The sequence below is a fragment of the Pinus tabuliformis genome, chromosome 1_2, assembly GCF_031772625.1.
Source record: "Pinus tabuliformis cultivar Carrire ecotype Pingquan chromosome 1_2, CPIR1, whole genome shotgun sequence".
Taxonomy (NCBI): Eukaryota; Viridiplantae; Streptophyta; class Pinopsida; order Pinales; family Pinaceae; genus Pinus; species Pinus tabuliformis.
Genome location: NC_142298.1, coordinates 118007042 through 118024253, shown reverse-complemented (window position 1 = coordinate 118024253; position 17212 = coordinate 118007042).

Below are 17212 nucleotides of genomic sequence, written 5' to 3'. Positions count from 1 at the left end.
TCTTCATTTGCAGCTTCGTCAAACATAACCGGAATTTGTTCGACAGCCCACAGCATGTCATTTAGATCACCATCTTGCCTTTTGTATTGTTCCTTGAAGAATCTAGTAGCCTCTGCAGATATTTCCTGTTGGGAGAAGAGAAATTCTCCATTGCCATTTTCTATTTTCCAAATAGAGTTCTTTATTCTGCATGCATTGGCAAAGTTGTGAAAAAATCTTGTGTTTCGGTCCCTGTCCTTGAGCCAGGTAGCTCGGCTTTTTAACCTCCATGTAGCTTCCTCAATTTTGAGCAACTCTTGCTTTTTTCTTTCAAGTGATCTGATAAGAGTTTTCTTGTCCCACGACAGGCCATTGAAATGGATTGATCTGACAAGAGTTTTCTTTCCTCCTTTTTTTGATTTGCCATCCACCAATCTGAGGGCACATTTCTATATACAAAATGAACGACATATCTACCCACCAACACATGTTTAGGAAAAAGAATGGCAATATAAAAACATTTCGCATTGAAATATTTTTTCTATGATCTACAATGAATTTTTTTATCATTAATAATATTTTTAAATGTCATATACTCATTTCATATGAAGAATAAGATGAATTACACATCTTGTTCTTATTAATGATATATATATAAGAAATAAATTTATCTTGAAACAAATTAATTAGCATACATATTCAAATATTGTGATTAAATGTTGCCTTCAAAGCGAAAACATCAAGTTTTTTCACTTTTAGTTACTTTATCTTTCTAAAGTTAATATAAAAATTATGTTACTTCACATGCACATCAAAAAAAAAAAAAAATTATACGATAAATATATTCAATTTTTTTTACATATCTAACTCATATTAACTATTTTTTATTAAGAAATAACTGAATTTTTTTTCAATTAATTTTTTTTTACCTTGAATTTTTTTATTATATTCAACATGGAAACAATTTTGTTTCTCAAATATTTTCTTCTTTTCTATATACATATATAGTAGCAACAAACCATGAAAACATAAAAATACAAACTCAATACGGCGTTGCTCAACTCTCATCAAACGTCAAACGACTGCATCAGGCGCAACGCTCAACTCTCTTGCCTCCGCATCTTTAATATGAACTGCATCTTCCTCCACAATATTGTATCACTGACCTACCACCTGTAGCCTCTGCTTCTTCCACATTTCCTTCATGACTTCATCTTTGTGACCTTCCACTTTACAAATAACACCCTCCTGCTTCTCTGTTTGAGTATCATTTTCCATATTCAGGGACTCAATAACCCCCTCCTTCCTCTCCTTCATGGCGTTCCCGTTTTCTTTAACTGGATTGGTTTCGTTAACCCCAGCAAGTGGACATCCACCATTTAACTGGCCGTGAGACTCGTCCTGCATTCCAGAACATTTTTTATCCAGTATTTGATTATTTGTCAATGTCTACGCTGCCATGTGTATTTCGCCCTTGCTTTGACTACACTGTAAATCAATGTGGAATTGATTCAGCCACGATTCGCCTCCGTCGAAGTGATTGGGATTGTGACCTCAATTCTTATTTCCTCAGGAGATTGATCAGCTGGAGCTTGTATTTGCGCGTTGTTTGTATTTAACTGTGGAGGTTTCTGTAGCTGATCAATTTTGATTCCCGTGACCATAATTAACACTAGCGGCATTGTGTTTAGGATGGTTGTTTATAGGAGTAGATACTCCCATTCCCACTCCATACCCAACAATATTGGCAGTGCAGGCAGCCCGATTCTTTTCTTCTTGATCGGTTCGTATTACCTCGCTACCCACTGTGTTGTGAACTTGAATATTCTGTAGACTTGCTTGTTGCGATTTTCCCGTGCTAATTTGGGATTGAGCACCGGACATTGGCTGCATTATTCCTGCCGAATTAAACATACCATTATTCGAGATGTAGCCCCTCTGAAATCCATATCCATTTATTTGGGATTGGCGACTAGGAAATCCATTCAAGCAAGCATTAGGTATTGGTAAATCTGCACGCTGCGCTGTCGCTGGCCCAGTGCTGCTTTGAACTGGTGTGGGTGTGGGCGTTGCAGTACTGGGTGTACGGGTATGATGATTTGAGGAGAACTGTGTTGTACGTCCTCCTGTGGGAGTAGTGCCTCCTGCTAGTGCGTTTGTCGGCGTAGAAGTATTTGGCCCGACTGCTTGTGGGTTGTGTGAAAATTGTGGAGTAAGGATTATAGGGGTTGCAGGTGATGAAAATGCGTTTCTTTGAATGGGTGTGGGTTTGGGACTAGTGCCTCCTCCTAGTCCATTAGGGGGCGTAAAAGTACCTGGTCTGACGGCTTGTGCGTTCTGTGAAAATTGTGGAGTAGAGAATGGAGGCGCCGCAGGTGATGAATATGTGCCTGAGTATCCTGCAGTAGCAGTAAATGCAGAATATCTTGCAATTCTTGCGTCAATGGCGGGCTTTACCTGATGCAATAACCATTCTATGGTGTTTGCACTATCTTGGAAGCCCAGTAAATGGGTGAGCTCTAAAAAGTCCTTGGATGCCACTGGTAGTAGCCAATCAATGGTTTCTCCGCCTCTGCTGAAGCCCAACTCAGTGGTCAGCTCTTGCAAACGCCCTCTTTGAATTGGCAACAACCAATCCAGCTGTCTTTGTGCATTCTGGATGTCCACGGACTGTTGGTTTCGGACCATTTCCAGTAACCAATCGATGGTTTCCCCTCCATTCTCGTAGCCCAGAGATTTCGTGATCTCTGCGATGACTTTGGCTCCCATGGTTGTAGGTAATAAATAATCGACAGTGGATCCTATAGTTTTGAAATTCAAAGCTCTAGTAACATCGTCTAACCTTTCTTTGCAGGCATGGGACACATCAACTCTCGGGCCCCTGGGTTTTGTGGTTGTCATCTTCACTCTTTTGGAGTTGCTGGCAGAGCTTCTCTCTGAAGCTGAATCTGGAACTGGAATACTAGATGCGTTTCTTTTAGCAGGGGCCATCTAATTTGGGTGGAGAAGTGAGATGGAGCGTCCTTCAATGAGAAAAAATAATCAGAAGTGAACGATCCTTGAAACCAAATTATTTGTATTCGATGAGCGATGAGTGGGTATATATACTAATTATGTAGTCAATTCCCTCCTTATATTTAGGTGAAGCAAGAGATATAGATGGTATGGTCGGTCCTCTTGGTCGACCCATTCCTAAATATAAAATTTATTTATATTTATATTACTATTTGGTGGACCTATTACTAAATATATTTATATAAATATATAAATGTGTGGGGTTTAGGTGGTTGAAGTTGTACCTAAGATTTAATAATAGGTTAAAGATAATTAATTAAATTAATTAAAATGGGTTAAACATGGTTAATAATAAATAATAATTTAATATATATTATTTAAATTGATATATGAAATTTGACTTGGGGAATAAGAAATCTCCTTAATATATGTTCTAAAATAATGATTATTTTATATCTTTGGATGGGGTGTTTCACATTTCAGAGGGTGAGCCTGTGATCTAAAATAATGATGTATATCTTTAGATGGGGTGTTTTACATTTGAGAGGGTCGAGCGGAGGTTGCTAGCATGCTTGCCCTTTTAACTATTTATCCACGCAAATTGACCTTGGCGTGGGGAATGCTACACATATGATGTATGAAACCATGCAAATGGACCGCCACGTTGATTCTCCAAACCCCTATCAAATCTATTTCGCTTGGAAAATAATCTTAATGTTTGATTTCCTTACCTCCCCGCTTCATGCGACTCAGTGAAATTTATTACCAACAAGTATGGAATTCAATGTTATTCACTGCTCCACTACCAACAACAACCCTTGCCAAAAGGATATTAGGCAAGACTGGGCATTTCAAATAGCTAATTCGAGTGCTCTGAAAATTCAATTTTCCCCTAAGTGATTGAGCCAAGTTTTTGATGGTCAATTTAATATTTCCCATTCCTTTAAGCCATGTTTGCAATGCTCGAACTCTTCTATCTTTCCAAGAAAAATTCAAGGAAGGGAGTGCTAGCTCATTAGCGAGTTTTGCTCCATCAACCTAGCAATTTCCCTTCGTAATATTGATTGGCAACTCGAATCATCTTGCAACAACATCAACAAGAAAACAACCTATCCAACTTCCTCGAACCATCTTGAGCATCTTGTAGTTGTGAAGTTGTATACCGATAGCAGTGAGACATTTTTCCTTGGAAAGTTAATCGTTTTCACCTCCTGGCTTTTTCTTTCTTCCTCTTCCATTGGAGTGACTCTTGTCTTGACTTTAACTCCTAGCAGAGAATTGGCTTCTTACTCCTATCTATTGGTCACTAAGCCACCGTGCTTTTGTGGAAGCCCCCTCTCTCTTTTGGCTCTAGGCTCTTCACAAAGATCCTTCTCATTAGATATATCCTTTGCTGACACTCTCAACCACTCTAGCTTGTTCTTGACCACTTACCTCTATTCAGGGAGCAAACCTTTCTTTGCTTTCCTCAAACATTATTTACTCCTATCCATTTTCATCTCTTCTCCAACTTCCGTTCTTTCGCCTTTATTTCCTCGTTATGTAGCTACCCTACCACATGAGAGAGAACGTGTTTGCAATGGTGTAGTGTACTATCAAGGGTGCGAAAATTTAGGAAGTGCACAAAAGCAACTCAAATTGGACGAAGTAGCAACTCACTTTTGAGAACTCACCCCACCTCCTATTCAGGAAGAACTCTCTCGTGCTGAAAGGGAAGGAAATAACTAGAGGCACTTTCTTCCAAACATAAAGGAAATGTCAGATTTGGTTGATAAGGTGCTTGATACAAGGAAAACACGTTGGCATTTTAATTAGACTATGTAGATATTGGACCTATACTGGCACATGAAATTCCTTCTTAGCAAAGTTTTACTAGATTGACATGAAAACACAGAGGACGTCCTCATATCCATGGAACACCTGGACAGACACATGACAAACCTAAAACAGGGACCAGAGCTGATCGAGAAGCACCTTGGAACCCCCCATACTACTCATTGTTCATCAAGCAGCAACAAGTAGCCGATCCAGGTTGTAGCAACAGATTTGGACACCTCTTCGTTTTTTCCTCACCCTTTTCACTTTTCAGTTTTCAGTTTCCTATTTATTTGTCTTTCTTTCATGGCCTTAGAGGCCCACATATTAGAATATGTATGGTCTATTTTGAATCTCTAAGCAACATCTTGTCTTTTGCCTCTCTTAAATGAATACATTTTTTGACGTGGTCAAATTTCCTAAGTGACTAGCTAATCTAAGGCCTTCAACTCTTTGAGGTGATCTTTTGTTTAGAAAGAATTACAAATATTTACTCAAAAGGAAAAGAAAATGTTTTATATAATATATTAAATACATATTATAACATAGTGATAAAGTATCATTTGTATAATACACTCACCTAGATCCATCTTAACTCATGATCCACCAAGTGTTGAGAGGGATCAAATCTCTTAATGCACAAAATTATTTATAGTGAAAAGAGATTTGATTTCTCTCAGTGCTTGGTAGACCCGGAGCTAATATGTATTTAGGTTGGTTTAATTATTGATAATATGAATAATTATAATTATAATTAATAATTTTATTCTTTTATTTTACTTTTGTTTTTATTATGTTGATAACTTTTTCTAGAATATTGTCTACACTCATTAAGGTGTCTAATGTTTTGAGGAACACCTTACCCATCTTTAGGGACAAAAAGATAGTGAAGTGTGCTAGACCAAGAATATATATAGGATATGACCATTACGGGGCGTGAAGAGAATGAGAATGTTTATTAATAATTATTAATTTAATGATATGAATTAAAGGAATTTTAGAAAAATAGGTAAAGTGGAATAAGAAATTAAATAATAATAATAATAGATTTTGGTCAAACTAATATTAGTAATAATGAGATAGGGGTTAATTATATATATTAAAAATAGTAAATTAGAGGATTGTCAAATTGACACTAAAGATACGAGGATTTATAATTTATATTAAAGAACTAAATTACCGTTACACAATTAAATTATTAGGTTAAAGAAGTATAGAAATAGAGTAAATTAGAATTAAATATTAAGAAAAAGTAAAAACAATATAAAAATAGATTAAGAAAGTGTAAAATTAATTAATTAAATTAATTTAGGTAAGGGTTAATGGCAAAGAATGATTAAATAAAATTAAATAATGAAAATAAAATAATAGATTTGGACAAATTCTATATATATATATATATATATATATATATATATAAAAGAAGTAGGAGGTAATTTTTTATATTAAAGTATTCTTATAAAGTTTTATCAAGTCAAAATGTTTTAGTTAATAATTATAGTTATTAAATTTTTAATTTAATGTAATTTATGTTTTTTTTATGTAATTTGAATAAGTCAAAATATTTACATATCATAACTTAACCAAATAAGAAATTACAACATCTCTTCCATGAAGTGGCTCTCGGTGCAATAATAATACATATAAATTAAAATATGTTATAGACATTATGACATAACAGAAAAGCATCTCAATCAAAACAATTTAAATTTATAATATAATTATATAAATTAGCTATGATCACTTTATATTTTAAAGGTTAGTTATAAATTAACTATGGTAACTTGATATTTTAAAGGATGTTTATCATTAATAATAATAATAATATCTATTTTTAAGGTCACAGCCAAGCCAGACACCAAATTGGTGTATGAGACCCCTTTGTTTGTGGGACAAGGGTCCCACCTCTGCGCAACAATTTGACTGCTAAGTCTACAAAGGCATACATACTCTACCCCCCTCTGGTTTTGAACCTATGACCTCTTAGGAGGAAACACATGCTCTTAACCATTAGGCCCACTCGACCCGCCTCCGCGGAGCGATTTGACTGCTAAGTCTACGAAGGAATACATACTCTAACCCCCTCTGGTTTTGAACCTGTGACCTCTTAGGAGGAAACACATGCTCTTAACTCTTAGGCCCACTTAAGAGTGTGGTTAAACCATAAGACTTTGGCTACACCAAAACAATATAAAAAATCCAATCACATTGAGTTAGTGACAAAATCACATTGAGTTAGTGACAAAATGTGGCTGAACAACGCTAAGAATGAATCACTACATAAAATTTGTGTATGTTTGAGAAAATAGTGGAAAAATAATTTAAATAGATAATAAGATCACGGCACCAAGAAGTAGTTCAATCCTACATTTATTATCAATCCAAAATAATAATAATGCGTAAGGCATTCCTCTTTGAAAATAAGGCTACTGTGTCAATTTGTAGACCATAGATCCTATATGCTAGACGATTAGAAGACTTTATATCATTGGATCATTATAGGTGGTGGAGAATGTTGCGGTGGAAGGTTGTTATAGATCACCACACCTATAAATAATCTCAAAAAGGCTCATATTTGCCTAATGGGTTTGGCATGCGATCAAAGAAACTGCCAAATTCAATTTGTTAGTCATCTTAGTCTTCAAACCAGCCCAAAGGCACCGACCTCTGGAGTGCAAACTCAAACTAGCTTGCCAGAAAAAAGGATAGGGTCATGCGCTGGTAAGGCGCAAACCGAAACATACATGTCAAAGAAAAGGCCAGGGTCACACAGCTGGGGTCATGCGCATTGGTAAGGCTGAAAATTTGGTCATAGCATGACACCTTTGCATCCCTGCAACCCACTGTGGAAAATTCATCTTGAAAATTGGAAAGTGGTGGTGCACCAGAATCGTTACCTTGGCACCTTACCGCTTATTCCAACCGAGACTCCCAGCGCATCCGGACTCTACAACCAATAGAACCAAAACCCTCTTCGGAAACACTCCGTCGTCGGCTTACCTCTGTCAAGTACCACTATTCTTACATTGGTTCACTTTACTTCGTCATTCAGTTCCCTACAATGACAACCCCTTTGACATTATTCACATGTTTACTTTGTTTTCAGTCTGGCTGTCCTCTTCACTCTAGCTGTGAAAAACCTATATTGTTGCAGAACCCGGCCATAGCAAGGAAAGATCCCCCATTAGCGTATTCAATATTTTTTCTTTAGAGTTCCACTCAATTCTGGCACTAACCCTGCACCGAATGACAAGGGATAAGATGGCAAAGGGTGGTCACAATTTCTTAGGTAAAATTGATAAGTTTTTTGTACCCTACCTTTTCTCTAGCGCTTATCCATGACACTAAAATTGGCTTTCAATTTGGTTGTAGGTACAATGTTCACCAACTCCCCCTTGCATCTGTAGACTTAACTCTCATCTAAGATTTTCCAGTTTCCCTCTCTCAAAGGTGGTTTGATTGTGATTTCAGTTGTTGATTTTCTTACAGGCCCAAAATCCTCCCGATGTTGTGAATGTTTTTAATGCCACCACTGGCATGTTGTCTTTTCTCTCCATGAACTAGGAGTTTAGTTACTTTTCCAAAAGAGCTATAGATTTTTGTAACTTTGGCCTCGATCCTTGTCCCAAATTTTAATTTCTTCTCTCTTGTACATGTCCATGGCATGTAGCCTTGGAATTATTGATATTAATTGTAATGTTGGAAACTATAAATTTTATTCCTGCTAAAAGATTGTGTCTGTTGTAGTAGGTCGCCCTTGGTTTTTGAAAAGAGAGAGTGTCATGATTTGGGTATTTCATTTTGATTGAATTCAACTAAAAGGCTGACTCTCTGGGTGAAATTGTATATAGATATGTTGTGGACATCATCAAGCAAGATAGTGAATAAACAAGGACACCGATGAATTGACAATAGAGCTTACTTATAGATGGAATAGGAAAACATACGAACCAATCAGGCAGTTTTTCAATGAATCTTTGTATAAAAGAAAAAATGTTGTGACACCCAGCATTCATTCACTAATTATAAATATTTCTAGTTTCTAATTATTTAACTAGAAATGAGAAATGTTAGTAGATCTGTTCAGGTGTCCGTTGTCGAAATATCTCCAAAAGTATAAAGACATAAATTACTCCTATCTATTGGCTGCGAAGCCACTACACTTCTATGGAAGCCCCACTCTCTCTTGGCTTTAGGCTCTTCGTGAAGCTCATTCACATTAGATATATCCTTTTTGGAAACTCTCAACCACTCTAGCCCATTTTTGATTAGTTACCTTTGTTATGGGAGCATATCTTTCTTTCCTTTAATCAAACTTTATTTACTCCTATCCTTTTTCATCTCTTCTCCAAAACCCATTCTTTGGCCTTACTCTCGTCCATGTGTAGCTACTTCGCCATGCTAGAGAGAACATGTTTGCAAAGTTGTAGTGTACTATCAAGAGTGTGAAAATCGAGGGAGTGCAGAAGCACAACTCAAAGTGGAGGAAGTAGTAGCTCACTTTCGAGAACTCACACCACCCCCTATCCAGGAAGAACTCTCTCGTACTAAAAGGGAAGGAAATAACACAATGCGCCATCTTTCAGACACAAAGGTAATAACAAATTTGGTTGACTAGGTGCTTGATACAGGGAAAACACGTGCATATTTTAATCAATATATGCACACAGTGGACCTATAATGGAACATGAAATTCATACTTGGAGAGTTTTTACTAGACTGACATGAGAACAAATAAGACCTCCTCCTCTCTACGGAACACCTCCATAGACACATGAAAGACCTAGAACAGGAACTAGAGTGGATCAAGAAGCACCTTGGAATCCCCCCTCTCGTTGTTCACAAGGTAGAAACAAGGAGTCAATCCAAGTTATAGGAATAGATTTGGACCCCTCTTCCTATTTTGCTAATTCTTATTATGTCTTTATTTTTTCAGTTTCCTGTTTATTTGTCTTTCTCTCATGGTCTTCGAGGCCTACATATTAGGATATGTATGGGGCATTTTGAATCTCCAATCAACTTTTTGTCTTTTGCCTCTCCTAAATGGGTACATTTCTTGATATCGTCATATTTCCCTAGTGATTAACCAATCTAAAACCTTCAACTCTTTCATGTAATCTCTTGTTTAGAATGTAATACAGATATTTACTCACATGAAAAAGAAAACATTTTATATAATATATAATAATACATATTATAACATAGTCATAAAGTATCGTTTGTATAATACACCAGCCTAGATCCATCTTAACTCTAAATCTAATACACCATCCTAGAGGCCAATGAGCCACAACTTCATTGAATATAATATTATTTCGGGTAAGCCAAATAGTCCAGCACAAGAGAAGGGGTAAGCATAGTTTTTTAGTGCCATGGTGTGCATCAAACCAAGAGTTCCAAACTTGTGAGATAGTGGGTCCCTACCAACTTTCCCGTACGGAAAGAGACTGTGCAATCGATTGCCACAACTGAGCACTAGTAGGATAGTGTAGGAACAAATGCTCATTTGTTTTAGAGTCTTGTTTACACATAACACACCAATGCGGCCCATAGATAGATCTATGAATGAGGAAGTCTCCCGTGGTTGTTTTATTGCTGAGAACACTCCACATAAAAGAATGGACCGGACGAGGTGCTTTCAATTTCCATAGGTGGCGCCACCATTCCTGTACTGCCACTGGTTTGCAATCTAAGAGGAGAGAGAGGTAGCCAATTTTCGAGGTGTATTTGCCATGTTCAGCTGGAGTTCAAACAAGTTTGTCTCGTCCTTCTTTAATACGAACATGCGCCTCAGAAATAGCAGTTAAGTATCCTTCCCAAGATTGATGCCACTGTACAGGGATGCCAATATTGTTGGCTGCCAACCATGCTTGCTTTAATAAAGTGCAGTGTTCCCTGTCTGCTAGCTGTGCAACCACCATGATGTCCCTTTGATGTAGGTGGTGTATCAGGTCAGGAGGGAGCTGATATCTGTTGCCTCCCCCAATCCATGGATCCATACCAATGCGCAGTTGATTGCCATCATTTATTCTCCAAGCCAGGCCAGCTCTGATAAAAGGCATAGTTTGTAGAATTGCCTTCCAAACAATAGAAATGCCAGTACACAGCCAAATTGGCAATCAGACCCAATCCATGAGTTGTTGTGGCCAGAAATATTTGTGGTATGTGACAGTGGTCTAGAGATTCTATGCTACGAGGAGATTCCAACCCATATTTGCTGCTAAAGCTTGTGCAAAGACAGCCAAATCCTTGAATCCCCATCCGCCCCATTTTTTTGGTAAAGAAATTTTTTTCCAGCATATCCAAGCAAATATTTTTCCTTATTTTTGTCCATTTTAGAGATATCTGCAACATATCCTCTAGATACGTGTAAGAATTGCCTGAGCGATCTAGGCCAGTGACATACATTCCACAGGTGTGGCTTCAGGAACAGATTTGATGAGGACAAGGTGCCCGGCTCTGGAAAGGAATCTATGGTTCCAATTTTTCAGTCTCTTCTCTATTTTGATCACCAACCAGATCCAATCTGTAATCCGGTAGCTATGCGGTTTGATCCAAAACCCCAAATATTTTAGGTCATTTGCTAGAGGGTGAAGTTGATAAGGGAATAAATGATGGGAAGCTCTGTCTTCCTAAGTGGAGGTATGTGACAGAGTGATAGTGGACTTGGCTTGATTAGTAACCATACCAGTGGCATGTGAAACGAGTGTTAAGATTTCATGGAAAGTGGTGGAGTCCCAGATGCTTCCATCAAGAAAGATAAGGACATCCCTAACAAAAAGGAGGTGAGTGAGATAACAAAGATCACTCATTTTCAGTCCTTTTAGTCTACCTTCCCTTTTTGCTATAGCAATGAGCCTACTGAGGTCCTCCATCACAATCAGGAAGAGAAGGGGAGATAGAGGGCATCCTTGTCGAAGTCCCCATTCTGCATGAAAGAAATGTGGGGCTAATCTATTTATGCGGACACTGAAGGATGTCGAGGAGATGCAACACATGATCCAATCCGTGAATGTTGATGGGAAACCCAGGTGGATAAGTATCATCTTCCTATAGAGCCAACTGACTCGGTCGAATGCCTTTGCAAGATTGATCTTTAGGATAATACCTTTCAAATTTTTGACTTTGATAGAGTGTAAAGCCTGCTGAGCCATTCTAATGGCCTCGTGCATTTGTTGGTCCTGTGGGAAGGCAAATTGCTCACGCGAAATAAGGTGGGAGAGGATGGGAAGGAGCCTATTTGCGATGTTATTGGCAATGGTTTTATATAGGAAATTGCAGGGAGAGATTGGGCGGAATTCATTGAATGATGATGGGGAGTCAGATTTAGGAATCAAGGAAATTAAGGTAGAGTTTATGGCGTCATACATTTTGTGTAGGATCTTGCATTCTTTGACTATTTTGTGGAGATCTTGTCCTATAAGCTCATAAAAATCCAGATAGAATTCAATAGACCATCTGACCAGTGTAGGGCTTTTATATTTTTTGAACCATTTCAGTGTCCCTTCAAGTTCTACAGAGGAGATTGGAGCAGTTAACTCTTCTGTTGTGTCCATATCAACAAAACTAGGGAAATATCCTGCCAAATGAATAATTTCTGCAAGATTTGTAGCCAGTGAAGCTTTGAAGGGTTGTTGAAAGTGAGAGTTCCCTTGATGTATTAGCAATACGTTCATCATTAGCAATACCTTCGTCATGCATGGGCATATTCCAGATAGTGTTTGTGACTTTTCACCCCTTGGCATAATTTTGAAAAAAATTGTATTATCTTCTCCAGCTTTTAGCCAGGTCACTCCGCTCTTGAGGCGCCATGACTCCTCCCTTTCCTTTAGGATTTTGTATCATTCATTTTCCAATTCAATAAGGTGGGTCATTGCTTCTGTAGTTATGAAGTGCCTATTCCAGACGTCCGATAGAAAAATCAATGATTACTCGACTGTGGCGAGGATATTGTCATCCTTTAGGGTTTTTCCCTTTTCCCATTGTATAGATAATCTCTTGAGCTGAGAGAGGTTGTAGCAAAACCATTCAGCCATGGTGCATCCCTTGTGGGAGGGTTTGGCAACCAATAGTCAGTGATTAATTTGGTATAGGTCATGTCCAACAGCCAGGTCGAGTTGAATTTGTATGGTGATTTGGGCTTTTTTGGAGGACCTGTGATTTTCAAGAAGATATGGGAGTGATCAGAGATAGCTCCAGATCCAACCCATTGTCTATAGAGGGATAATTTCTATAAAATCGAGATCTTGATTAAAAATCTATCCAATCTTCTGGCTAAATCTCAGTCCCCAACTCTCATGTTTCTCCGTGTGGGCAACGTTTTATTCATGGGGATATCAGTCAGATGGGCGAGTTCCGAAAGTGCTTCCATGGTATCAGAGAGTGAGCCAACCTGTGCTAAAGAGCACCAAGGCTCACCAAAACCTATGGAAAAATTTAGATATCCTCCAATGATAAGGTTTTCTGGCAAGGTGATGGAGAGGTTTAAGAGTCGATCCCAGAAAGCCTCTCTCCCTTGGCAGGGCCCATAAACATTGATGACTCAAAGGTCCATACCAAGGTCAGCAGAGAATACGTCTATCCCAATGAAGCCCACTCCTCCCCAGGTTATATCCCAAAGCAAAACTGTTAGATCTCTCAGCTACATCGAGGGAGAGGAAAGTCCAGCTAGGTTTCAAAGATCCCAGGATATGGGTAATGTGGTTCGCCTCACCTAGGGTTTCTTGTAGAAATATGATGTCAACAATTTTAGATTAGAAGAGTCTAGGGAGGGCTAGATTTTTGGGTGAGCTAGCCATGCCCCTACAATTGAAATATAGCCACTTCATGGAGGTAACTGGTCATGGGTGATCAAAGCTCTATGAACCCGATCCAAGGAAGTTTGTATACCAAAGACCACCTTGGCCCTTGCCTGTAGGATTGATTTCGAGAGAAAGGATTTGCGGCTGTGAGGGGGTCTGAGGGGTGGATAGGCCCAATCCAGAGATGGGTGGGGAGGATTCAAATGAGAGGGAGCGGGGTCGTAGATTGTATAAGTGGGGGGGGATCAAATGATGCAGAGGATGGGGGGGAGGACTAGAGGGGGATTCTAGAGGGAAAGATGGTGAGGTTGTAGAGAAAACAACTTTCTGGGGAATTAGGGGGTAGGGGATGGGAGGTAGGATGGCAATTTGATCTAATACTGATGCATTGTGCAGATGGAGTGTAGAACATGCAATAGTAGAAGATAAAACAGGGTGGGATAGAAGTGGATTACCCGAGCTACGTGGAGCCTCTGCTGCTGCCCTAGATCGAGTCATCGGCGGAGATGGTGGATGAGGGGAGTTCACAAGAGCTTGCTAAGGCTGTTAAGTTGTGGTATACTTTCTGAATGAAGGAAATGATGATAGGGTAGCGATATCTGTATTACATTTTAGACAACTATACCCAACAATATTGGCAGTGCAGGCAGCCCGAAGGGCACTAGGTTTTGGAGTGCAAACTCAAACTGGCATGTGAGAAAAAAAGATAGGGTTGCATGCTGGTAAGGCACAAACCGAAATAGAGCTACCAGAGAAAAGGTCAGGGTCACATGACGAGGGTCATGCACACTAGTAAGGCTGAAAATTTGGTCATAGCACGACACCTTTAAATCCCTCCAGCTCACTGTGGAAAATTCATCTTTGAAACTAGAAAGTGGTGGCGCAACAGAAACGATACCTTGCCACCTTACAACTCATTGTAACCTAGCCTCCCAGCGTGTCCAGTCTTTGCAACCAATAGAACAAAAACCCTCTTCAGAAACCCTCCTCCGTCGACTTAGCTCTGTTAGGTAAGACTATTCTTACATTGGTGCACTGTACTTCGTCATTATGTTCCCTACAATGACGACCCCTTTGACACTATTCACATGTTTACTTTGTCTTTAGTCTGGTTGTCTTCTTCACTCCAGCTATGCAAGACCTATATTCTTGCAGAACTCGACCATAGCAAGGTAAGATCCCTCATTTTGGAATTCACTATTTTTTCTTTAGAGTTCGGCTCAATTATGGTAATAACCCTACGTTGAATGACAAGGGTTAAGATGGTAGAGTGCAGTAATAATTTCTTAGGGAAAATTTATAATTTATTCATACCCTAACTTTTCTTTAGTGCTTATCCATGACACTAAAATTGGGTTTCGATGTGGTTGCAGTTACAACGTTCACAAACTCCCCCTCGCAAATCTAGAGTTAACTGTCATGTAATATTTTCCAGGTTCCCTCTCTCAAAGGTGGTTCGATTATGTTTTTGGTTGTCGGTTTTCTTATAGGCCCCAAATCCTCCCCATGTTGTGAGCATTTTTAATGCCACCACTGGAATGTTGTATTTTCTCTGCATGAAGTAGGAGTTTAGCTATTTTTCCAAAAGGGCTATAGATTTTTGTAACTATGGCCTCGATCCTTGTATCAAATATTAATTTCTTCTCTCTTTTACATGTCCATGGCATGTAGCCTTGGAATTATTGACTATTAATTGTAATATTGGAAACTATAAATTTTATTCTTGTTAAAAGATTTTGTTTGTGTTCGTAGGTGGCCCTTCATTTTTCAAAAGATCTAGTGTAACGATTTGGGTATTTTATTTTGACTAAATTCAACTGAAAAGCCAACTCACTGGGTGAAAGTGTATATATATATGTTGTGGACATCATCAAACATGATGGTGAATAAACAAGGACAATGGTGAATTGACAATAGAGCTTATTTACAGATGGCACAGGAAAACATACGAACCAATAAGTCAATTTTTCAATGAGTATTTGTATAAAGGAAAAAAGGTCATGACACCATGCATTCATTCACTGAGATTGACTAGACAAAAAATTGGCATTGAATAATAAGTTTAGCCAATTTACACATTCATGAACATGATAAATATTTCTAGTTTCTAATTATTTAACCAGAAATGAGAAATGTTGAACAAAAAACACAAAAATTATTTTATCTAATTAAATGGTTAGTAGATCCCTTTAGGTGTCTGGTGGCCAAATATCTCCAAAAGCATAAAGACATAAATTGAAATTTAGGAATTGTTAACATGCCTCGTAAATATGTAGAGGGAATGTCTCTTACTGCTAAACAAAGTAATGCAAGAAGTATATATCATGTTAGTGTGCCTTCCTCTCATACTAAAACATGAGACACATTTCACGATGAAACATGAAATGGGATTGTTGTTACATAGGGTTTTTCCCCCCAAAAAAACAAAAAATTGAGAAATAACCTGACTGAATATATCCCCAGCCCCATCCTTTTCAATTTCTCTCTCTGTACCTAACAAACAAGAAATTTTATTGTGATCCTCTTCCTTTGTGTAATCCATTCCTGAGAAAAAAATGGAATTGACATTATATCGTTGTACACTTTTGCTACTGTTATGTATAGTCCATCCAACGTCTCAAATATTCTTGTCTCTTCGATCAAAATTCTTGAGACTCCCCTTCCATTTAAGGGCATATGCCTTCAAATAAAGGGAATTTACCCCTTCCCCATGACAAGGTGGTACATGTACCTTCCCACCATTTGACTTTATAGATGTGATAGAGATGGCGGTTTTCTGCGGCCCCAACTAATCCATACATCTTTGTATTTCGTGATAGACCCATAAATTCTAAAACATCATTACATCCCAAATCATGTAGAAAGAAAACATGTTAATAAAATAGTGTTTAGGCCCCATACTTGAACTTTATATCACACTCTTTGTACCTAATTCCAACCCTTTCACAATACGTTTAAGTGTCAGAACAAGAAGGGACTTCAAGTCCAAATCACTTCAAATTGAGAATGACCAAATACCTCCCTAGTTAAGAGGGAGTGTTGAAAAGTGTATCTATGTCCGGTCTTCATAATGACATATAATTGTGATTTTATGTAAAAGATGTAAAGAAGAAAAAATAAAATTATTGTAATGATTTCCTCATGGTTTTCATGAGCAAGAGATTTTATTTTTAGTTAAGGCTCCCATTGTTAGCCCTTAGGGATTTTTTCATCTAGTCATAAAAGGCTAAAGATTCATTGTCATGTATTGAATGCATGTTGCACATTGTAAAAGTCAATTTTGTTTATGTAATTCACCCTCAAAGATCTTGTTAGTAGTCCTCACTCAACTCGGCCTATAATGAAAGGGATAATACTAGAAATATGATGTCGTCATATTCCAGTGATCATGTTAGCCTAATAATCATGGACAAACCACTATATATAGCAGTGCCTGCCCTCATTTCGAAGAGAACAGTTCGATCGAGAAATTCTGAGATTACCAAGTTTGAAAATAATCTTAGAAGGAGACTAAACATCAACGAAGGAAGAGGAAGGGATAGTGAAGAATGTGACATCATTGTGGAACTATTTTTGGGTTATTCTACCATCACACATATGAA